Source organism: Apis florea, unplaced genomic scaffold (genome assembly GCF_048593485.1).
Source record: "Apis florea isolate Af1SG1 unplaced genomic scaffold, ASM4859348v1 contig_2839_pilon, whole genome shotgun sequence".
Taxonomy (NCBI): domain Eukaryota; kingdom Metazoa; phylum Arthropoda; class Insecta; order Hymenoptera; family Apidae; genus Apis; species Apis florea.
In genome coordinates, this window is record NW_028256653.1 from 477,799 (window position 1) to 500,927 (window position 23,129).

Consider the following 23,129-nt stretch of genomic DNA (forward strand, 5'->3'; position numbering starts at 1 on the left):
AAGATTTTCCATTGATTCCTATTTTTCTAATAATAGGTGAACAATTACTAATTTTTGATAAATTTAATTTAATTGAACAACAATTTATGTTTTATTATTTATTTCGGATAATTTACGTGAAGATTTGTAGAAAAGACGAAGCTTAATTATCCTTCCAAAGAACAGAATTAGAAACTCGACTCCTTCATCCCTGTAAAGATAAATTTAAAATTTAGCGTAATATTTTTTGATTCGAATTATATAGTTCTTTTTTTTTTTTTTCTAATCATTTTGTAATTTGAAAGGGAAGGTATATAAATGGTTATACTGATGCTATTGATATAACGTGTCTATTAATATCATTAATGATCAATCCATTTATAGATATTGTATTAATAAAATATATCGAGACGATATTTGCGAAACATATTCGGCAATACATTAATTTCCATCGATCGAATTTAATTGCGTTTCTTTGTTAATTAATTTATTTAAAATCGATCGATACATCGTAATTATCAAAGGTTGTAACCGCCGTAAACGCGTGCATTGTTCCGGTCAGTGTATCGTGTTACGGTGGTCGCTAGCCGCACTGAGTTATGTTGATCAGATAACCGAGGGGAACGTAATACCATTTGTTAGGGGTTCAACGCGTCCCTGATAAAATTCATTTCTGCGGACGGTATTTGAAAAGTTAATCTTCGACGGCCTCGATAACCTATTCATCGGTGAGAACTAAAGTGGAAAATTCGTTTCGTGATAACGTTTACCTGAACATTGTAATTCTCCTGTCGGAAATCACGGAATTCGCTACTACTGCGTCTCGAATACTCACCATCTGAAACATATAAACGAACAAAATGATGGTGAATTTTAATTAATCCAAATTAATCGCTATTAGAATTCGTTCGTGGAAGAATTATTAATACTTTCACTGAATCATTAATTTCATCATACTTTCTGATTTCACTGATATTGGCTATCTACTATGATTCTCGTAGCCTTTCATGCACTAATTTCTTAACTTAACCCTTTCAAATAAGCCAATCATTCGTTCGATAAAATCCGATTCTACAATAAATCCAGCGAGTTACAATTATAATTAATTTCACAGCTGTCGTCTCATCCAATCGTGGTCGATTATCTCCATCTCATCGCTGGCACGATTTCCAGAAATAAAAGCATAAGCTGGAGGGTTGATATTGCAGAGAAGGCCAACTGGTTAAGGGAAGAGGAGGAAAGAGATGCTGTCTCTAATAGAGACGGAAAGCCAATCTACCCTCTCGAAGCACGTGTACCGTGGCCTCCTCTAATCTACAGGAGAACCCTTTCAGGTTTTTCGGAGGATAGAGGAGCGCAAACATCGTCCCTCGACGTCTCCCCTCCTTTAACCAACCCAACGGGGATCGTTCGTCGTCGGCGAATGGGCCAATGGCGGGGCGTTCCGCTCGATCTCGCGCGGCCGGAAAGTTTCGCCTTGTAGCCGAAATTAAACCGCGACGATGAAGGCCCCGCCGAGACTTTAACGACGGGTGAAAGCGGTGTACTCGAGCGGACCGGAATTTTCACGCTTAGGGCGAGCCGACCGCGGTGTTATCCACCCTCCTCGTTGGATTATTTTGCTTGCGACGAGACTGCTTGCATTCGTGAATACGGTGAGCAAGGTTGGCAAGTATGTTTGGAGAAGTGGAGTTGCTTGATCGAGTGCAGTTTTTCTTTTCTTTTTTTTTTTTTTGAAGGGGATTAGAGATTTTGTCCGTGAGGGTTGTGTATCCTTTGTGTTAGAGAATTGAGAATTAATGTTATTAAAATAGCAGTGAAAATTATTTTGGAAAGCTTTGATAAGCTTCTTTCTTTTTTCCCCCTCGTTTCGTAATTCAATTTACGGACAATTTACGAAAACGAGATCAATATGGATGGAAATAGTTTTATCATTATTTTTCCAAATTGCTTATAATTTAATAAATAAGCCTTTTATATTTATCTCTGAAATCGAATATGTTCTATGAATAAAATAATAATCTAATATTTCAAAGTAAATAAAATTAGCAGAATTTAATCTGAAAATATTAAGTTACCCGAGAATTTGTCGTTAGAAATAAGTTTCAAGTATTATTAGAATAAATAATAAGTAAAATAATTCATAATAATAATTATAATATCATCATTTTGTTACAGATTACATTTCTTTTATTATTCCAAAAATAATTTCGTAATCATCCCTCCGTTGCACACCGTTAATCCCAACCCTCCTCTTTATTTCACGTCCCATCAAACATTTCCATCAACGGCCTCCGCAAAGATGAACTTCGAGCCTCGACTTCTGCTCTATTCGCCCGTTACTCCTTCAACGCCGATAGAACGAGGCAGCGCGTCGCTCAACCACTTTCGATTAAACGCAAAATCAACGAGACCCCCGTTCGAAACAATAATATCTCCCCTTCGTGTCTCGAAAGGAATCGTGAGATTCGAGTCTGGGCCTCTAGCAGCGACGAGAAATTCTTTTTCTTCCTCTGCAGAAACGCTCTTATCGTTATTACGTCGTTTGACGGCTACAATACCGCCTCACAGAGAGAGAGAGAGAGAGAGAGAGAGAGAGAGAGAGAGAGAGAGAGAGAGAGAGAGAGAGAGAGAGATAGAGAGAGAGAGAGAGAGAGAGAGAGAGAGAGAGAGAGAGAGAGAGAGAGAGAGAGGAATTGCATTCTGAACAGTGCAGGTATAACGGGAGGCAAAAATGTGCGAGAGAACGAGTCCTTTTTCGCAGTTTATTCTTCTCGAAGTCGGTTGGAGGAGTGGGGAGGGGTTCTCGCGAGTACCATCGAGTCAATAGAGAGAGGACCTCTCCCGTTATTCCTCTCGTGTTTCTCGAAGGGCGAGGCGTGGCATAAAGGCAACGATGAATAATTATCGCGAGTGCTTCGAGCAAAACAAACAACTAACCGCGCTCGACTTCACGGCTAAGTGGCGTATTTAACAAACAGCCGTCCTCCTCCCCCCGAACGGGCTTTGGAAGCCACGCTGTGTTCACGCACGGACCGGAAAGGAGGGGGTCTTTCCTTCCTCCTCCTCCACCTGATTAACGGATACTCCCAGGAGGACGAAATAAAGATGAGGGGCCGTTTGATTCGCTCGCCATTGTTCTCGAACAATCTCGCTTGTCGGAAGACGCTTGACGTTTTGGATCGCATTGTCGATGTTGTGCCGGACGGAACGAGCAGTGGAGGACAGTTTTGGTTCACTGGCGTAAGGAGGAAATGGGAGGAGGGTAATCGGTTAATGCGTCATTACGATTTCCTGTTCTATAAGGTATGTATAAACAAGTTACTCGCAAGTCTTTTTTTTTTAGAAGAAATGCGAACGAAAGAAAATTATCTGGACTTTGTTTTGCGTATATATGTTGTCGTTCGCGTATAAATTTTAAATTCCATTTTTCATCGCGAATATTTTTGTATTTATTGGAAAATGGATATCCGTCGCCAGATTGATCTTCGATGAAACAGTTGAAATAAAATATTAAAATTTGAAATGTTAAATATGAAAGCTGTATTTATATTCGTTGATAGGTGAAATATTTTCGTCTTCTTGAGATTTTTGTTGTTAGCGAAATTTAACATCAATCACTATTTGGGCAAATTGTTTTCAATGTGGCGATTCCTTTTAATTATAATACGAGTGAAATAATGCGATTCAATGTCGCTATTATCGATATTATTTTATCATCGAATCGATTGAGATGATTTTTTAAAAGAATAGAGTTTTACAAGCAACGCAAATGCGAAGAAAAAGTTTTGGAAAATATTTCTAAATCGAGGAGATTAAAGGAAAATCTTTTTGGAAAAGGATTTGTCGTTGTTACAAACGTGGATCTCGTATCAATTATACGATCCATTAAGGGGGAATCGAGTGGGATCCAATCTGTTATTCGATAATTTTCCTAAATCTATCTAAAAAAAAAAAAAAAACAAACGTTCTTTTAATCGGTTTAAACGCGCTAATCGGAAAATTTAATCCACAACTGAATTTATCCACACTCGATTTGACCTAAATTTGAAAATACACATTTCTGGCATTAGAAATGTAAATGGGACGGAAAACGTACGACCTCTTGAACCATCGGCACACGCAAACAGCCAGAAGTTACATAAAATATCGTAGTTCAATGTAAGTCGGTCAATTTCCCGCTTCCCCTGAAAATTTGAAGAACTATTCTCCATTGAATATAAATCACATGTTGCCTCCCCTCCCTCCCCTCCTTCCTCCCTCCCCCTCCCCTCCGCCCCCTCGATTTTCGTATTCTCCTCTAGGATATTCCAATTTTTACTGTCGGATATGCATTCGACGAGCACAGTTCCCATCTATATGTACGCCACTTCTACGTACCATTTACATCGCGGCCTACATCCATTGTCAATTGTGACCAACAGCCAATTTCCAATAGAGGGGAGACGGGAGAGTTGAAGCGCCCCCTTTCTCGAAGGAATCGAAGAAGAGGAAGGAAGGAACGAACACTTGTATCTTGAATACAATCGATGTTTATTCCAGTCCAGTTATATTTTTAATATTTCGATGATATTTCAATTTTGAATACAATTCTCCAATATCAGATTACAGATGTTTAATTATATATCGATAGATTATATTGTGTATTGTGGTTAATCGGACGTGGCACATTTTATTAAATTGTTTAACAACGTTAATGTTATTAATGATTTTCGAAAAGGAATCTTAATTATCGGATCAAATATAAAACAAGACTTAAAGAATAAAATCAATATCACTGTGTAATTATATCTTTTAATCAAGAAAAAATCTCAAGTACGTTCTCAGCTATAAATACAAATAAGGGTGGTGTTCAACACCCTTCTCCTGGACGATGAAAATAGCCTTGCTATAAAAGTAACTTCTTACCCAACAAACTCGAACTCATTGATTAACAGAGAAACCAGAGTGTTCCACTGTAAAATATTAAAAATTTTTGAAAATTTATTTCACATTATAACAATCAATCAACCGATCGACTCTTCTACTCCACCAAATCCCTCTCAAACTTTTTTTTTCCACAGGAAAAATATATATATATTTCCCAGGAAAAAGCAAAAGATCATAAAAAACGTGGATCCTCCTTCGCCTCACCCACATGGGTTATCCCCATAAAATTTTATTCGACCTGCCTACACCGCACCTCCATTAGCCACCTAGGCTCGCGCCCTCTACGCAATGCACCCTTTCACGCTTTTCCCACCTGTCTCTGCAATACCAGCCACGAACAAAGAGGGTGGCCACGAAGGGTAGCGTAGAAGTCGCTATTTTTTCCCTTAAACCGTGATACATTGTATTTCCACGTTACGCGGTCCACGAGATAATACCTGAAGGGAGGTTCGACCTCCCCTTGGTGTAAGTAATGCGTGTTTTAAAACGCGCACCTACTCCAAGGATGGGTAGGGGAGGGAGAGGCAGGGTGAAGATGGGCTCTGGAAGGAAAGGGTGAACGGATAGAAAGGGGCTGGATGTTAAGGGCGCGACCCGACCTGACTCTGAACCTTGTGCATCCCCTTTTATGTCGTTCAGATGAAATACGGGAGGGGAGGTTCGGATAAGGCTGTGTAAGGCTTCGAGTAACGTGGACAGTGTGCGATTGGGACAAATCTCGACAAATCTATTTTTTCTCAATAATAGTTTATCCACGTGAGTACACAAATCTTATAAATATTACAATATTATAATATTAAGTATGGTTTATATATAGATATATCATCGAAGAAGGTACAAATTGGAGAATGGTGTGAATTAAAATGGATAATATTTTCCAATGTTAGTTGGGTAAAAATATACGCGTCTTGAATAACGTTATTTCTGTATCGTATATATTATATTGATATGACTGCTGGTATCGTGTAATGCCGTTCAATTTCCACGGATCGATTGTTCACTGCAATGTTTGATATCGTACGCATACAATAATACATTTCTTCGGATTCTTTTTTAGCCTAAACTGGAGCATCAACTGGAAATACGTATGATCTATTATTATTCGTGGATTCTCGTGTTCGAAAGAGGCTCGTTATTTTTGCGCATGTCGATAATGTCTGCGCATCGAGCAGCTCGACACCACCCAAGTTTTCCATATAGTATGCAACGCTTTGTCTTATAATGTCAAAGTTACACTCGTGTTTAAAATCCAATTGTAATGTCGAATATAATATATTTATATCTACATTAGAAAGTAGATCAAATGTTATAGTTAGATTCTGGTGATAGATTCATTTTCCAATGAAATTTGAAAATTAATTATCCACAAATAATCGGGCCATTCTATATCTCTAAAAAGTGTGGAATAAAATTTTTTCCTCTGAAAGAATTGAACTTAGAAGTTAAATACACATGTGTCTGATCAATTAACTATTCTGCTATATATAAATATCCAATTAAATATTAATTATTCAACGTCTATGCTCGATATTCTAATCATATTCTAATCCGATAGATGATTATCTCTATTCAGCCAAATTTATAGATTTCGTAAATTTTCAAAATTCATTATCATTTCCATTTCCATTTTATTTCCAGCCAGAATAAATTTTCTCGAATCTTTCCTTAATAAATTCATCTCCCCAAAAAAGGATAGAATTAATTCTCCAAGAAACACATCCCTGTTATTTTAAAATTATTATTATCATACGATCCATAAGAAATAATTCAACTCTTTTCACGTTTCAAATCTTTGGATTGCAGGGTTTCGTGCAGCGGCCGAAAAGTGGCAAGTGCCGGAATTGCAAGCGATGAGGAGGGCCAGTTTGCAAGAAGGGGTGGCTCGAGAGGAGCCAAAGTTAGCGACACGTCCAAACTTATCTCCCCCTCTGTTTAATTTAACGTAGCTTCGAGTTAGCCGTTAACGCGGATCCGATGAAACTCGGCAGTTTCCTGGACCATTCCATCTCTCCTTTCGACTTCCTCCTCCACCTCCCCTTGGCCGATTCTTCTTCTTCTTCTCCTTCTTCTTACATCCTTGTCGTCGCCGTTGCCAACGATACGAGGTTCGCGAGTTGGTTCGCGTTACAGTAATGCGATACATCGCTGCAATATCCTATCTTGGAATACTACGTAAGGCAAGTCGTTTCGCGCCATTTACCCTCTAATTTGTAGCTGCTACGGCTCCGAGCCGTGTCGACTAAAAAGGGGTCGAGCACGAAATTTAAATGGAAGGTGTTTTTTTTTCTCTTCTTTTTTTTTTTTTTTTTTTCCTATTTAAGAAAGAAAATTTTAAGGTATTCAATTATATTGAAGATGTTGAAGAATTAATTGTGGCAATATAATATAATAAATATTGCAAGAATTGGGGGTGGAATGAGTTATAAGAAATTTGGTATTATTAATAATAATAATATTTAAAGAGATTTAAATTCTGGATTAAATTGTAATTAATATGCACTAAGATATATCGAGGTTATTTTTTTTATAATTTTGTAATAAAATAATGTTTAAAATTTTTAGATTTTGACGTTCCATTGCACTTTTAATAAAATAATACATTTCCAAGGGAAATTATATTCAAAATATATGAAAAAATGAAAGTTTGAGAATGAAAAAAATTGTTTCACGTGTAAACTATTGTGCTATACATAAACTTTTATCAATTTTTATTGGATTTTCGTATAAATGTTCAAAATAGTCTCGTGACCTATATATATATATTTGAATCTAATTAAAATTTGTACAGAGAATTTAAGAAGGAAAAGCAAATCAAATATATATAATATATTATAATACATAAGCTTCTCGATGTTTAAACCTTCGCGTGATCTCTTGATGGCAATGCAATTGTATCGATATGGAAGTAGAGCTTGTCCATGCAAAAAATCTGGGAAATCCCGTAAAACGCGTCACGAAATTTTGTTACACTCGAAATTTCTCCGAAGATGTTTTCCATACGTGATACGACGAGGCGAATTTCCATATTCGCGTGCAAGCACGAACTTGCGTTTTGCGTCTGCATAAATTTATTTATAAGGGGAAAGCGGCGTAGAATATTTGATACAAGGTGTACAATGCTGCCATAATTACTAGTTCCGATCTCGGTTGATCGAGCCACGTGTATCTTGTACACGAGAAACTTCTCTCTCTCTTGTAATTTAATCGACTGATAATATTAGTAAAAATAATAGATTATAAATTTGCAAAATTTTAAATAGGACACTTTCATCAATTTAATATTATTTCAATTTTATCATTCCAAAGTTTAGTACGAGGTGTTAAAATTTTATACAAATTTCAAACGTATTCAAATATTTTTATATGATAAAAATTCAAATACAAAGGTATCTGTAAATAACGATTTCTCGATCTCATTTCCAACGCATCTTTCGCTATATTTTCGCCCAATTTTACAATTTTCCGCGTTCAATTACACGATAAAGCATCCATTCCCATCGAGATACGAATAAAGAAAAGCGCGCCAGTCAACGATATCTCTGCAACGATCGAATAAAACCGACAAAATTTGCCTGATAGAGGGAAAGAGAGAGAGAGAGAGAGAGAGAGAGAGAGAGAGAGAGAAAACTATAAAAACGCTCTTTGAAGGCACGCGCAGACGGGAACGAACCGATGTTCCGCTGATTTCCGCATCGACTACGAAAACACGGCTCCTCGGCCTACTACAACCGATTCCACTTGAACGATCAGCTCGTGAACACCCGTGTCTGTACATCATTTCACCCGTGATTTTACAAACGTTGTAAGCTAGAATGGTTTGACGGAGGGAAAAATTAAATAAAAAAAAAAAAAAAAAAACCAATTCGCATTTCCGTGGAGCATGGCGCCAAAACCAACCCCGGTCCAACGGATGAACGCGTTTCCATCCATCCATTTTTCTTGTTTCCTAGAAACAACTTCCACGCACGATTTTTATGTACATATATATATATATATATTTCGCGAGAGGAAACTCGATGGTGTTCGTTGAAAGAGGGATAGGTTGGCACGTAGGGAACGTAACGGTGCATACCGTTCCTCGATTAAATTAACGGATTATTTCATTTCAGGAGGATGGAACGATTCATACACGTGGATATCGTTCTTGCACGGCTCGAGGATCGCGTTTCGACGCTTCGTTATCGCGAATTCTCTCGCATCTGGATGTCCGCCATTGCTTGGGGGACACCTATTACCTGTTATTGTAATCGCGATTTGCCGATCGTTGGCCCCGGCACTCGGTGATTAAGTTAGAGAGGATTGATTCCTTTGTCGATGGATTCTATTGCTTGAGGTTTAATGATCAAAGCGGGGCGGCCTTTCGTTTGGAAAACGCATTCCTGTTTGAGGTTCTGTATATATATATATATACACACGTCTTCATTGGGGATGATCGAGTCGATCGAGTTTACGATTTAGTTAGCCGAATACGAATTACGAATATTGGCAATCCTTCTGTAAATCGATATCGTGCGCGAGTATAATTTAATTGTCGTTTCTTTTTTGAAATGAACCGATTTTGAAATAATCCTCTTTTCCTTTTCTTCTTACGATTCGATGAAAAATCATTTGCAGAACGCCGATGTTCATCCATATCGAAAGGGAAAAATGATTCTCAAACAGGAGGATTTTCAAACAACTTGCGAGAAAGATGTCGAGCGATGAAAGATGCCGTTGTGTAAACTGGGAAACATTTTAAGACCTGTATCCGACCGAGGATGGGGCGAAAAGTCGACGAAGGAGAGAGAAAGAGAGGGAGGATCGGTTGAGGCAGAAGTAGAGGGGTCTTAAGAAAACTCGCAATATTTACCCAACGGAAATCAGGCACGACGTAAAAATACAAATCGCCCTAATCATTATTTACTTTACTTTACAGACCGCCCCTATCCGACCGTCTCGACGCTTCCCCAACGCAAAAAGGAAATTTTCGACCTTCGTGGATTCGGAGAAATCTGACTATTTAGATGTATCGAGAAGCTTGATTGAAAGGGAATTACGATCTCGTTAACATAGATATCAGAAGCAATAATTTGTGCTTTAAAGAAAAAAAAAAAAAAGAAAACAAACAATTTTAAATAATTTCCTCATATCGATCATCCAGTTTTGTCAAAAATGAAATCGAATTTACTCCCTCGACTGGATCGAAACGAACAATTTCCGTTTCTTTCGAGATAATTCTGTGCGAAAACGATCAATATTTCGTTTCTCTCTCGCGTTTTGGATAAATACGATATTCGATGGCAACAGTGTACTAAAATTAAGATCGCAGATATCTATTTAAATTTCGATTACTATTATTAAACACTGTCGATCTTTTAACTTCTTATCCCAGGCAATTCTTCAATTTTTCATTCACCAGGGACGGCATAAATTATAATTTCAGGGATATTAATTATTCGTGTCGATCCAATATTTATCAGCCATTAACGAACGATGGAATTCTCCGCCTCTTGCCCGATAAATTAAGCTTTCATAATACTTATCTGAGACGGAAATTCCGGTCTGATAAGCGTGATCGGCATCGACCGAGGTAAAAGAAATTCAATTAAGTCTACATATCTCGATATCTTCCTTCTTCTCTCCTCGATCCTGGAGGTCCTCAGACTCCAGGGCCTTCGCTTAATCTAAGATAATCGGGGGAAAAGGGCAAATCTCGATGGCCTCGAGCAGAGTGGAGAGGAGAAAAGGTTGAATCGAGCAATTGATTAGTCTTCAAAAAAATTCGATTCTGTACATTCCGGTGAATCGTTGAAACGTTCAGAAAACGTGAGATTTTCTTTTTTTCCTTGAGAAGAAAATTAATAGGCCATATAATTTATAATCGATATACAATATATATATATATAATTGTTAAAAAAACAAACGAACGTATATATATATATATATATATATATATATTGTCCAAGTTACATTACAGATTACAACAATTAACAAATAGATAGATTAACATTTTCATTCGCACAAAAATTTAAATTTGCATAAAAATCTACAATTAACGTGCACGAATCTAACGCCCAACAATCGTTATTATTCTAATCTCAAAATTTTCTTAAAATTTCCAGCAATCAGAACTTGAACAACACACACGCCTTTCTTTAATCACATCTGAATCACAGCTCATCACGTGTAACCAAATTAATGAAAAGATTGTCACCCATTACCATCGTCTCAACGTCCACCATTCGAGTCGACGATCGAAACGAAAACAGAACAAACGGCCTGTGTTCCGATGGAAAGAGAGAAGGAAAAATAAAGAGGGTTGAAATGGCTCATTGGCCACGCGTTCGCTTGACTACGTTACTCGCGGCGAGGGCCATTTCTTCTCGCTTCGAGTCGACCCTCGAACGGAATTGCGGCCTGCAATCACGGCACAGCGGTGTCGAATCGGAACGAAGGGGGTGGAGAAAGGAAATTTCGAGAGAGAGAGAGAGAGAGAGAAAAAAAGAAAGAAAACGCGAGGATATAGAAAGAGAAAAGATATCTCGACGTCCCGCGATATCCGGGAAATTGAATAGTGGTCCGCGAGATTGAAAGAGGAAATTTTCGATGAGAGTCGTTTCGTTGCTGCTTCGTCACATTCCTTCTCGATTCGAATTTCATTCCCTTTCCGTCGTTTTGACTTTCTTATGGATCACGCGATGCATCGATGGATCGTCGATATTTGAGATCGAAGGAGAGGGAAAATTTTGAGGGAGAATTGGTGAATCTTTGATTGAAGAAATGTGTTTTCATATTCGGTGTTCGAGATTAGTCAGAGAATTTAAAGATAAGCTTTATTTGATTTGATTAATATGTATAAATAGGAGATGAATAATTTTGCGTATTCGTGGATGTGTTTGAGGCTGCGTTGAAAGTTCTCTCCTTTTCTTATTATACACGCTTTCTCCTGTCTCTTTGAAAGTACTAAAAATTTATAATTCTCCTTTGACCTACTTGCATATTACAGATTAAGCTTATTTCAGATTCCATTTTGAGAAACTAAATTTTTTAAAGGTAGAAATAAGTTAGAAACGGAAAAGATACGGTTCGAGGAAGAAGAAATAGGATAAACGGGAAATTTTTCCTCTGGTTTTTTCCTTTTTTCATTTATTTCAAGACGCAATTACAATTAAATATACATAAACTCTAAAATATATGAAAACACGTGAATACAATTTTCGATATAAAAATGTCCAAATGTGTTTGTCGCATATAATTTTCTCTGATTACATTCGTACGATTAAATTCCTTTTAAACGAGTAAAAAAATTCATTATTCATCCACCGATAAATTACAAACGAGACATTTTCGAGAATTATCGAGAAAATGACGAGAGCACATCGTTCCAACTATCGCTAATTATCCGCATTATCTATGCACGGCCAGCAAACGTCGAAAGCATATGACCGGTACTTCACGTGCCGTCCACTCGATACGTCGCTGGTTGTTCACGCAACCATCGTGATCATCGTTGCACAGAAGTTTCCAAAGTATGCACCGCCGGCTATCGTCTCCGATTGTCATCGATATACAGACTCGGTATACACGTTCGCTCGAGAACGATGATTTAATCGACCACCGCTTCTTCGGACGAGATATTTCGATTCATGATGATCGTAGAGCGATGATATGGACGAAATCGCGTTTAAATTTTTGTTACAAGGAACGTATTTTACTTTACTCTTTTTTATTTATTATGAAACATTATAGTTTTGATTAATATTAATATTAAATTTCTTTTCGTAGACCATTTTCTGGAAGGATATTATTTCATTTGAGAAACAAGTTTGTATAAATAAAAATAGAAGAAGAAATTAATTTGCAAATTTTTTCCGGATAAAATTATTTAAGGAAATATGAATGAAAATATCGGATATAATTTTAATGATAAATTTTTATTTTATTTATCGATTTCTAACAATTCTTTCTTCATCGATAAGCTGCACAAAGGATAAATAATATATTCAGCAAATATTGTCCATATTTTAAAAAGTATGAAGAAACAACAATTCTTTGAGCAACAAATTTCTCAAAGATCAATTTCCATATTCTCCTACAATTTGATTCAATTTTGCATATACTCCGTGACACCTTTAAAATAAGACACGCTTAATTTAATCATCTCCAAATTTCCAAGAAATAAACTAATCATAAAGGAGAAGAGACATACCTAATCTCTGAAATGCAATAATTTAATCACTCCACGTTTTTCCAATTTTCAAGAAATTAATTAATTAATCCACGACTGGTGAAACACCGTGTATCAAGGCCGTTTACCTTGCCTCGTTTCCGGATAAAACATTAATCGGAGGAGGAATCGAATGGAATGGAGCAATGGCGAATGTTCGCGGGCCGAATAGCACGATGTTGGGCCGGTGGTCGATCGGCAATAAAAAGGATGTATCGTTCGTGTAATCGTAACGAACGAGGGCAATTAAGAGGCGGGACGGTTGCTGAGGCAGCGGACGATTCGAGAAACCGCCATGGAAACGCCATGGAAGGAAACTGCACAGCCGTTATCGGGGAACAGGATTATTCGACAGTTCTGATTACGTGGCCTACGAGTCCTACGCCCGTTCCAGCTCTAAATGTAATTAGCTGTGGACCGCGAAAATTATCTCGAACTCCGTGGATCGTGGAAATTCAAAAGTGAAGGGAGAAAGAAAGCTTCCGTAAATCGATCGATTAATTTTTTCTCTCTCTCTCTCTTTTTTTTTTTTCGTGTATTTCGAATTTTGTTGCCTGGCGAGGGGTGAAATTCGTTTTAAATCGAATCGAATTTCAACGATTGAAATTGGATTGATTCGTTTTTCGTTCAAGATTTTTTTTACCTTTTTTTTCCTCGTCGGATTAGGAATTTCGTAAAAAGTACGGAGCGAAGAAATTTTTTTTTTTTTAATAAAAGCGACGCGCGTGTATACCTAGAAATCCTTTATCGCGCGAAATTTCACCGAATTTCGATGGAGCAGCGCGAGCCGATAATGGCATTATCGATCGAACAATCGTCGCGTGTTCCATCCGCTCGCAAAAGTAACGAGAAGAAGGAAGAAAAACAATGAACCGAATCCTTCAGCGACGTAGGATAACGAACGACGCGCCGATGCGCGTTGCTCGTATTTTATCGGAATGGGAGTATAATTAGTTGGAATAACCGAAGATATAGCGACACCATTACGCAAGCGGCGCAATAAATGTAAATCAGGCGTCCGCGGAACCGGCAATAATTCCCGGCCCAAAAACAGTGGCGCGTCAACCGGCTCTCTATTATCGTGCTGCTTCCTCGGGGGAAAGGATATAAACCTCCAAGGGGCCGGAAATAATCGCTAGACTCGTCTGTGGTTAAACCCAGCACCACTGAGAACCCGAAAAATGAGCTACGATCCTTTTTTTTTTTTTTTTTTTTTTTTTTTTTTTACGTGATGGAAATTTAAAAAGAGAAGAACTTAAGAGAGAACTTTCACGAGTTAATTTTGTCGTTGTTGTTCAAAAATAGTACATATGAGTGGACAAATTTTGACAAAATTTATTTTAACAATTTGAATATCAATTAATAACGAGTGCGAGTAAAATGAGTAAACGTTATGGAGGAGGAACAGTAAATTAAACTTTTAAAAAACTCCTCCTGTATACAATTCCCCTGAAAAACACTTTCCTCGTTTTCCACCCTCACTTTCACCCCCCGAAAAGGAAACACGTTTCTCGCCAAAGAGAGAGAGAAAGGGGCCTCTCGTCAAACAGCCACATCAAAGCGGACGACTTTCTTAAAAAAAACGCGGAACGATTTAGATGTTAATCGAGCCAATTCAACGTCCCCTCTCGAATTTTCGAGAGAGGAAATTCCGGGCGTCGTTCGACTTCTTCTCCGAATGACGGAGGCGATGAAGAGGAGGTTGGCAACGGTGACATTTCCTTTGTCATCGTGAACATTAGAAGGATGACACACGAGGAGGGAGAGGCCTCTCGCGCGGTGAGATTCGGTGCCAGGATCGGGCGGTTTAAGGTTGAACCGCTTTATGTATCGGGGCGCACAATGCAATGGTCGTCGTTATGGCCGAGCACCGCCATAAAGCGAGCGAGACGAGTTGATCGCACAAAGAGGAACGCTATTTTGCCACCCTTAACCCCCTGTTGCTTACTTTTTCCCCAGGCTGTACACCACGGTAACGTGCTCCTTTCACGTGCTCCATCCGTGTTTCCACTTCGACTCGTGCCACCAAGTGTCTCTCGTTTCTCCCTTTTTTAACTTGAGCAACATATTGGCCTTCGTGTTGCGTGCGTTCAACTGATTCTGTTTTCGAGAGGGAAGATATTTGCTCAGTTTATTTATTGGTGGTTTCGATCTAATTCGCTCACAATTGAATTTGGATAATTAACGAGAGGAAAAGAATGGATAAAGATTGTATTTGAGATCGAAGAAATTGTAAAGAAATTGCGAAATGATGATGTCAAGGCTGTACTTGTTCATGGCTCATTAATTGCATTACTCTTTTGGCTGGCGTCACGAGGAGGATTCATTCGAATAGACCATAGACCAGTGGAGTATGGGAGCTTGAAGGAGACGGGAAACGTGGCAGTCGTAGACGTATAAAATCTTTGGCTTGGATCTTTTATGAATCTCGTATAAAGGTCCAACTGTTTGTTCCATGAACTATTGTTATAATGGACTACTATTATAATGCTTCTCGTCTTCGTGGTATGGTGTATAAAATTAATGTACGATTACGCCCAAGTGACGTAATATTACAAGTAGAATATAGTATAGTAGGTACAGAAATCTGTTCATTTAAATTTTATAGTAAGTATATTTGAAAATTGATCCTCTAAAACATGGATTAATGTATCAAGTGTATATAGAATAACGTATTTAACCAGCCAGTCAGCAATAGTAACAAGAAAATAGAAATGACGAAACAATAATCTATCTATTTCCTCTAATTAAACCGGTGCCATAGTAGAAGAATATTTTTTCAAGAAACGTGTTACCGAAAGAAATACCCTGCCCCTTTTAATTTAGACCACTCTTCGCTCCTCCACCAACTTTCGAATCACTTTACCTTTAAAATTTCTATCTATTTGAAGAGTAAAGTTTCCACGACCAGAGAAAATAATGTGACGGTGATATTCAAGGTAAAGAGAATTTTTCCTACCTCCTCCCCAACTCACTTTTCAACCCACATCTTTCGACCTCTCTGAGCGGATATTAAATACCATCGTCAGAATCGTAGATCAAAAGTGACCTACCAAAGATTTAGAAAAAAAAAAAAAAAAAAAAAACAAATTCCAAATCCCCACTGCACTTTCACTAATCTTCAAAGCCAGATACAATTTTTCCACGGCCAAAAGAAGAAGAGGAAGGGGAAGATCGGCGCGTTCCAATCAACGTCCCGCCGCAGGATGAAACAGGAAGCGCGCCGTTTCACACCGGCACGCATGAAATACGATATTCATCGTGGTTTCATCGTGAACCTATTCGACTGCACGGGATCTCGCCGTAAGCCGCGTGTCGGTGGGGGTGAGATTTCGCGTAACAGCGCGGAAATATAACACCTTCATCGTCGGTGACGCGGTAATACTTGCAGCGTAACGTTCACCCATATTTCAGGCTCGAGCGCATTGAATGCAGTTACACGGAAGGCCGGAACACTGCGTGAACGTGCAGGTTTATTCGCCGCTGTAAATCTTGGCAAATCCTCGAAGAATATGGCCGAATTCCATCCGCGATTTCGAGGGAGGGGGGAGGGGGAGGTAACGCACGTTTGACGTTTCTGTTTTGAAGGGAGGAGGAAATTGTCGATTTTTTTTTTCTGGAAATAAAATCGGCAAAAAGTATTTCCCGGGACGAAGAATTGTAAAATGAAAATGAACGTTGCTTCGTGTGGCACGACGTAATCGTAGTTTTAATGCGAAATGGGAAATGAATACGAAGAAAGAATTCTTCAAAGTTTCTTTAACTTTAGCTTTGTTTAATGTTGATTAGGATTTCCAGGCTTTTTTCAAAGTGAATAATAAAATTGATTAGATGGAAAAATTTTGTTTGCTTCTGTGCTAACTTAAAAATAATCCTGCACGTATATTTTTGCTGCATACGAAATAAGCGAAAGATACAAGTACAACAATACCTTCGGACTCGTCCATAAATTCTTCAACGTCACACGTGTTTAACGCGCATACACGTGTATATATACACGCGCAGCATACATACATCGTCCATAATGTAACCAAGCATATAATTCACCCGCAGAGTGTCAAGATCTCGACCAAGATGTTGAACTTCCGCAAAACTCACGATCCTGATGATCCTGGCGAAACGAAATTTCGAAAATCCTGGATAAAATTAAGCATCGAAGCATCGCCAGTTTTCCAACGAAAATCCGTCAAAAATCGAGAAGAGAGAAGAAAGAATTTCACGGAATTCGAAATCCTGTAAAATCCTGCTAAAGGGCGAAGAGGATGAAGTTTTGCACAGCCCCATAATGGCGGCGTTTTGTCACAATCATCGAGCCGCGACGCTGCATGCGACAAGCCGTCGTCCCACCCCATCCTTTCACCGCTAAGCCACCCCACAGGCCTCGCCCACCCCTCTGCCCGACAATCATCGCCACCCCTTCTTCCGTGGCATCGAGAATCCCTCGTGGCTGCCACTTGACACTAGACGCTCTTCTGTCTAGTGGGGTGGCTGCATCCGCAGCAACGTTCGAAAAAAACCCCCGGTGTTGCCCTCGCGGTGACGATGCACTCTACACGTGCACGTGTCGCGCACAACCACGCGTCGAGCCCGGTGCATCCCGGAACCAGACGCCGCTTCAGACACCTTTGACCCTGGCCGTTTGTCGAGCGCTTTGATCGCTCGTTCTTGGATTTCGTCTGAGAAAGGAGGAGGGCGTCGAAACGAGGAGGATTGTCGCATCTAGGATCGATATTTTCATTCTTTCTTGCATTCGTTATAATATCCTTCTTCGCACGATTTATGAGACGGGGTGTTGCTGATTGGACGAAAAAAGTTGCCATCCAATCGTGGAACGGTATACAAATCCTTTTTGTACGCTGTTCGTGATACCAGAGTATATAAATAAAAAATTCCGGATATGGAAACGAATATGAACGCGGAATGATTCCGCTTAATTTTCCAATCCTCGAACGACGATGGAAAAATTTTCAATTCCACCCGATCCATACATAATTTCCTCCGGAAACGTTTATCCCGATGCACGCGAATCGCGTTCCAGATAAGAATCTGGTCTCCGAGATACATAATTTTTCTTGAGGCCACGATTTAACAGCCGAATATCGGGGGAAAAGGAGGTGCGCACGCGTGTGCGCGCGAAAGAGGGAAGGAGAGAAACTTTTTTTTTTTCCTCCTGAGAGAAGAAGACCTCTTACCCTCGATTTTCCTATCCGTGGACGATCGTCGAATATCGACGATCGAGGAATTCCCTATTCCTAGGGGGAGGAGAGGCGAGAGCTCTGGATATATAGGATTCGAGACGTAAAAGCGTCTCCCCCCACCCCCTCTCCTTCCATTAATAGTATGCATTTATTCGGAGACGCGGAATTAGACCAGGGATTGCGGCCGCAAGCACAAGTGGGCGCTCGCCGTTTGAAAATCGCTGGGCAAGACGCTTTTGAATTATTCAATCTTCCATCGATGGAAAGGCGTCGCCATCTACTTCCGTCGCTCTCTTCCTCCTTTTCCTTCTCGCCCTTCTCCCATCCCTGACCGCCTCCCCCTCCTTCGACCCCGTGTTACCAAGCTCGGTTGCTCCACTCCCGCGGAAACGATGAACCTAATATTCGAGGAAACTGTCCTTTTTTTCTTTTTTTTTTGCGAAAGGGTAGTAGTACTTTTAGAGCAACCATGTTGGAACCAGATTTATACTGATATTTGGAACGGAATAAGAATAATTGCACTGTGCGATTTGTAAGGATAATCTTGTGTAAAAACTAGGAGAGGAATAATCGAAAAGTTCTTTAATAAGAGTTAATAAGTTGAAGTAAAGGTTGCAACGTGGAAAATTCTACGCGTGTAGACGAATTTTATTATCGCTTGACAGTAGATCTTTCGACAATTTTTCTTTCTTTTTTTTTTTTTTTAATTTAAGAATTTAGAAACGGATAACTTTTGCAATTTTGTTATTTTTAACCGAGCACAAAATTATTATATTCCAGAATTTCCTCAGAATTTTCAACGAGTCATGCCCCTCGCATTTATATGTATATTTGAATAAATGCTAAGGTTGAAAGGTCTTTAAGAAGGAACTTAGGATTACGGGGGAAACCCGTTTTCAAAGCGGCATCAAATTTTAGAATAAACTCTCGTTTGTTTACGTGCTCGGCGCGTTTAAGAAAATTTCAAATACGGTAAGTGAAAGAACATTTGTACGCGCGCATAAATCATGCGCGTAATCGTATTAGGCAAATTTTTTTTGAATTCGTAATTTTCCGAGCATTCATGCGCACGAAGACAACGAAACGATCTCAAGTAATTCATAAAATATTTGCAACTCGACCGGTGAGACAACAGTCTTGCAAGAGACTGGCCAACGTGACGTTCGTACTAATGCCCCTCCCCGCCCCCACGTCGGAGTACGAAACGTATTAAATCTCTCTCGTGGACGAATTTGTATCAGTTTATTTTTTTTCTTTTCGTGTGAAAAATTCTGAATTCTACAATCTCAAGTTCCATCACTGTGTTTTAATTTCACATTTCAATATATTTGTATCAAGTTGAAAGACTTATACAACGGAATACGAGGTTCGTAATTTAATTTTGGGTGTAAAATTTTAATGAAAATGTGTTAGAATATTTTTCTTTTCTTAAAAAGAAGAAGAAGAAGATTAAAATTGACAAGGATCATTTTTATAACGAATCTCGAATCATTTTTAAAGAATTCAACGTGGACTATAATGAAACTGGTATTCTGAGATGTCTGAAGTTAGCTACGCTTTTAATATTAAGTTCCTCATCCCCCAAAGGAGGACAAGGCTTCCTTGACTTCGTGCGTTAAAGGTCAGATTTTTAACTTTATGTCTCGTAAAAGTCAGAACTTCTTTTACATCGAGTTTTCAAGATTTAAATCCAAGTTTAAAGCTTTTAACAAATATTTATAACTTTTTTTTTTTTCCATTCGTCTTCTGAATCATTATTTCCCTTTTTTTGAGCTACAACCCCTTCCTTTGCAATATCCGAATGAATTTCAAAACTTCCAAGTAATTATCAACTAGTTAGAGAGAAAAATTAATCGAAAAATATAATTTTATAAGAAACTCCTATTCTTCTCTAAAATATAATCGAACGATTTTTCTCCATTCGCGGAAGCATGCAGAGGGTCCGTAAAAAAAAAAAAAAAAAAAAATAGTCGTAAAAAGCCATCGACCGAGGTGAAACGCCGAGGAGAGATACGAGTCTATCGATTCTACGTTCTGCAGACGCGAAAGAGGAATAAACCTTTCCACGTGTAAATTACAGAACGACAGTCTCCACGTCTGCGGGACTATTCTTGTCCACGGTGAGGAAGATGCTTCAATAACATATTTCACGGTGACAAGCTCGATAAGTGTCGCTCCCGCATCCTCGTCGCGCTCGATATAAATCACCATTGTGCAAGAAGAAGTTGATGAAGATTTACACCGATAATATTGTCGATTCTTTCGAATTTTTTCCTGTCCCTTAGCATTTATCTTGCCTCCACTTTCCATTTTATATAAATGGAATAAAATTAAAATTAATTTTTATACGAAGGGAAAACGAATTATCGAATTTCGAGCATTCAATTTGATACAGTTTTTGTAAGTCCGAAACGATACGACGCATACGCATTAAAATTTATTTTTCTCTCTTATCTCTATCCTTTCTCGTTCACAACCCCGCCACCATCACCACCAACCACCCTTAATAAAGTCGTCATATTTTTTTTTTTTCGCTAGATTCTTCCGAGCAAATGCGCCTGTAGCCAACACGTGTATGGGGCAGAAGCGTGCAGGGGGCGAGTATCAACGGGTCCCATCTATGCGTGAAAAATGATGGTGATGTATCAAACCGACGTCATTAATCATCGGCCGTGAGCAGTGTCCGCGAAATCCTTCGAGCTGAATCGGCGATGCCTAGGAAAAATCATATCCACGCGGATCCTCGCGAAAAACCGACAGATTTCTCCGGCGGGGATGTTGTACGAATCGAGATCCTCGACGAGGACACGAGGACGATAATCGAATCGTGAACGTAAAGGGGTGGAGAATATCTTGAAGAGGGGATCTTGGTGGAGGCGATCGATGAGATTTTCAGAACCGAAATGGTTTCTTTATTCAAAATTTAGTGGAAATGTTTTTTTAAAAGAGGATGATAAATTTCGAGATTTGAAAGTTTCAGAGAGAGAGAGAGATTTTGGATTTTGGGGATGTATACTTTTATTCTTTATGTTTCGAGATAGATGAGATACATTTTTAAATGCGTTTTTCAAAGAAATTGGAAATATCGCACATTTTGATTGCATTATTTTAAAAGATTTTTAGGGATTTGAAAAAGTTGGATTTTTTTTTCTTTTTTTTTTCGAATTTAAATAGTTCGAAGAACGTTTCATCAACGTGTATATCCGCGTTTCATATAGATATTTTTTTCGAGAGTTTCGCGCACCAACGCACAAAATCAATTTCGCAAGATTATCTTCGGTTTTTATTAATGTTCCAGCGCGGACATTGGTTTTCCAAGGGGTGGAGATATCAGTTGACCAGGGAAAATGGGAAACTATTCTATTAATTTTTCTACATCCACTGAAACAATTTCATTTCCAATTTCAATTCCATTTGGAAAACCGTATGCTATTTTCCGCTCGTTATAAAAACATGTTCGGCCAGCTGCAATTTATATAATAAATATATTGATGCACGCTTACCAATCGCAGATCGAGTCGCAACTGCTGTCGAAGGGTGGAACACGTCACTAGTAATTATCTCTCTCATATTTTGGACGAGTTGGAAAAAAATAAGAAATAATCGTTTACTTACGTTACGCTTGGAAAATAAATAATTTTTTCCAATTAGTTTAATTACGTTTCGATAAAATTGTACGTACTGTAAGTACTGTGCGAAAATATATATTCAATTGCATTTGATTTTTCATCCTTTGTCATTCGACTTGTAGCTTATTTCGTTATCATCTAAATAAAGAGTTGTTTTCGATCATTCGGATTACAATGTAAAAATGTAATAAAACGCGTACATAAAAATAGCGAAGACCAGTATTACTTGGCGGCTCGTTAATATCTATTTAACGTTATCACCAATGCCACCGTGCTAATGTAACTCCGCTAATAAAACGGACATCGCTGTATTTTTCGATTTACAAAAGGCAAAAACACAAATCGATTTAACGAATAAACGGGTGGCAGCACACCATCCTATCCCGTTAAAAGGATAAATATTTATTCCAAACCGAGCCACACAAGCGCGTGGTAATAATAAACAATTAAGCGTAACATTTATAACTGTTTGCGAGCGTTAAATATACAGACGCGGCGTCTATTGAAATCTCGTTACGAACTTTTGTTAAGCGCTGTCAACGTTTCCGGCCGAGGCCGGATATCTCGTCGGCGAGATGACGCGCCACGTGAAATTGTCAAACGAGAACGCCACATTCGCGCTGCACATTTCATTAACCGCAATGCATCGCAATTAATGCTGGGCGCTTAACTATTAACGAGACCCGCTTCCGAGTATTAATGCAAATTTACGCGAAATAATCTGCCCCGTCGATAAGCAAGGGCGCCAGAGTTATCGACCGCGCTCTGCGCGTGCGCCGTGAATCCCCGCGAGGCGGCAAATTACGCACGATTTTCCGGCGATCGAACGTGAAAACGGAAGCGAACAATGCAATGAAATTGTTGGTGGCCGACGTCTCGACGCGTTTCGAAGAGTGGGAAGGGAAAGAGTCACGATTGAAGAACGAACGAACGAAAACAACCGCGATGGAAGAACATATTATCCACGTGAAAAACGTACGAACGTTTCACACGATTTTATTGCACGTCTTTAATGATATCGACGCGTGAAAGATTGCGATCGTTTGTAGATACACAAGAGAAACTGAGAAATCGAGGAGAAAAGGGTGGAGGCGTGAAATCAAAACGAAACAGAGAACGAAAAGAGGGAGAATAATAGAGGAGTGTGGAGAAGAGAGGATAGACAGACGCGTTGATATCATTATAAAC

General features: G+C 38.9%; 1 protein-coding gene and 1 long non-coding RNA gene across 2 annotated transcripts in view; one reads left to right on the forward strand and one right to left on the reverse strand.

The window, feature by feature from the left end:
- The window catches only part of LOC147657750 (uncharacterized), a 62,198-nt gene extending 54,453 nt beyond the window's left edge, over positions 1-7,745 (forward strand). Inside the window, exon 3 of one of the 2 annotated variants that reach the window (XR_015291835.1) lies at positions 6,712-7,745. This is a non-coding gene — a long non-coding RNA (uncharacterized LOC147657750). Of the gene's footprint in view, positions 1-1,093; positions 2,147-6,711 lie in introns of those variants that run through there. The other variant, XR_015291834.1, reaches the window with a different exon arrangement.
- Positions 1-23,129, reverse strand: part of Sema2a (Semaphorin 2a) — a 677,811-nt gene that overhangs the window by 438,719 nt on the left and 215,963 nt on the right.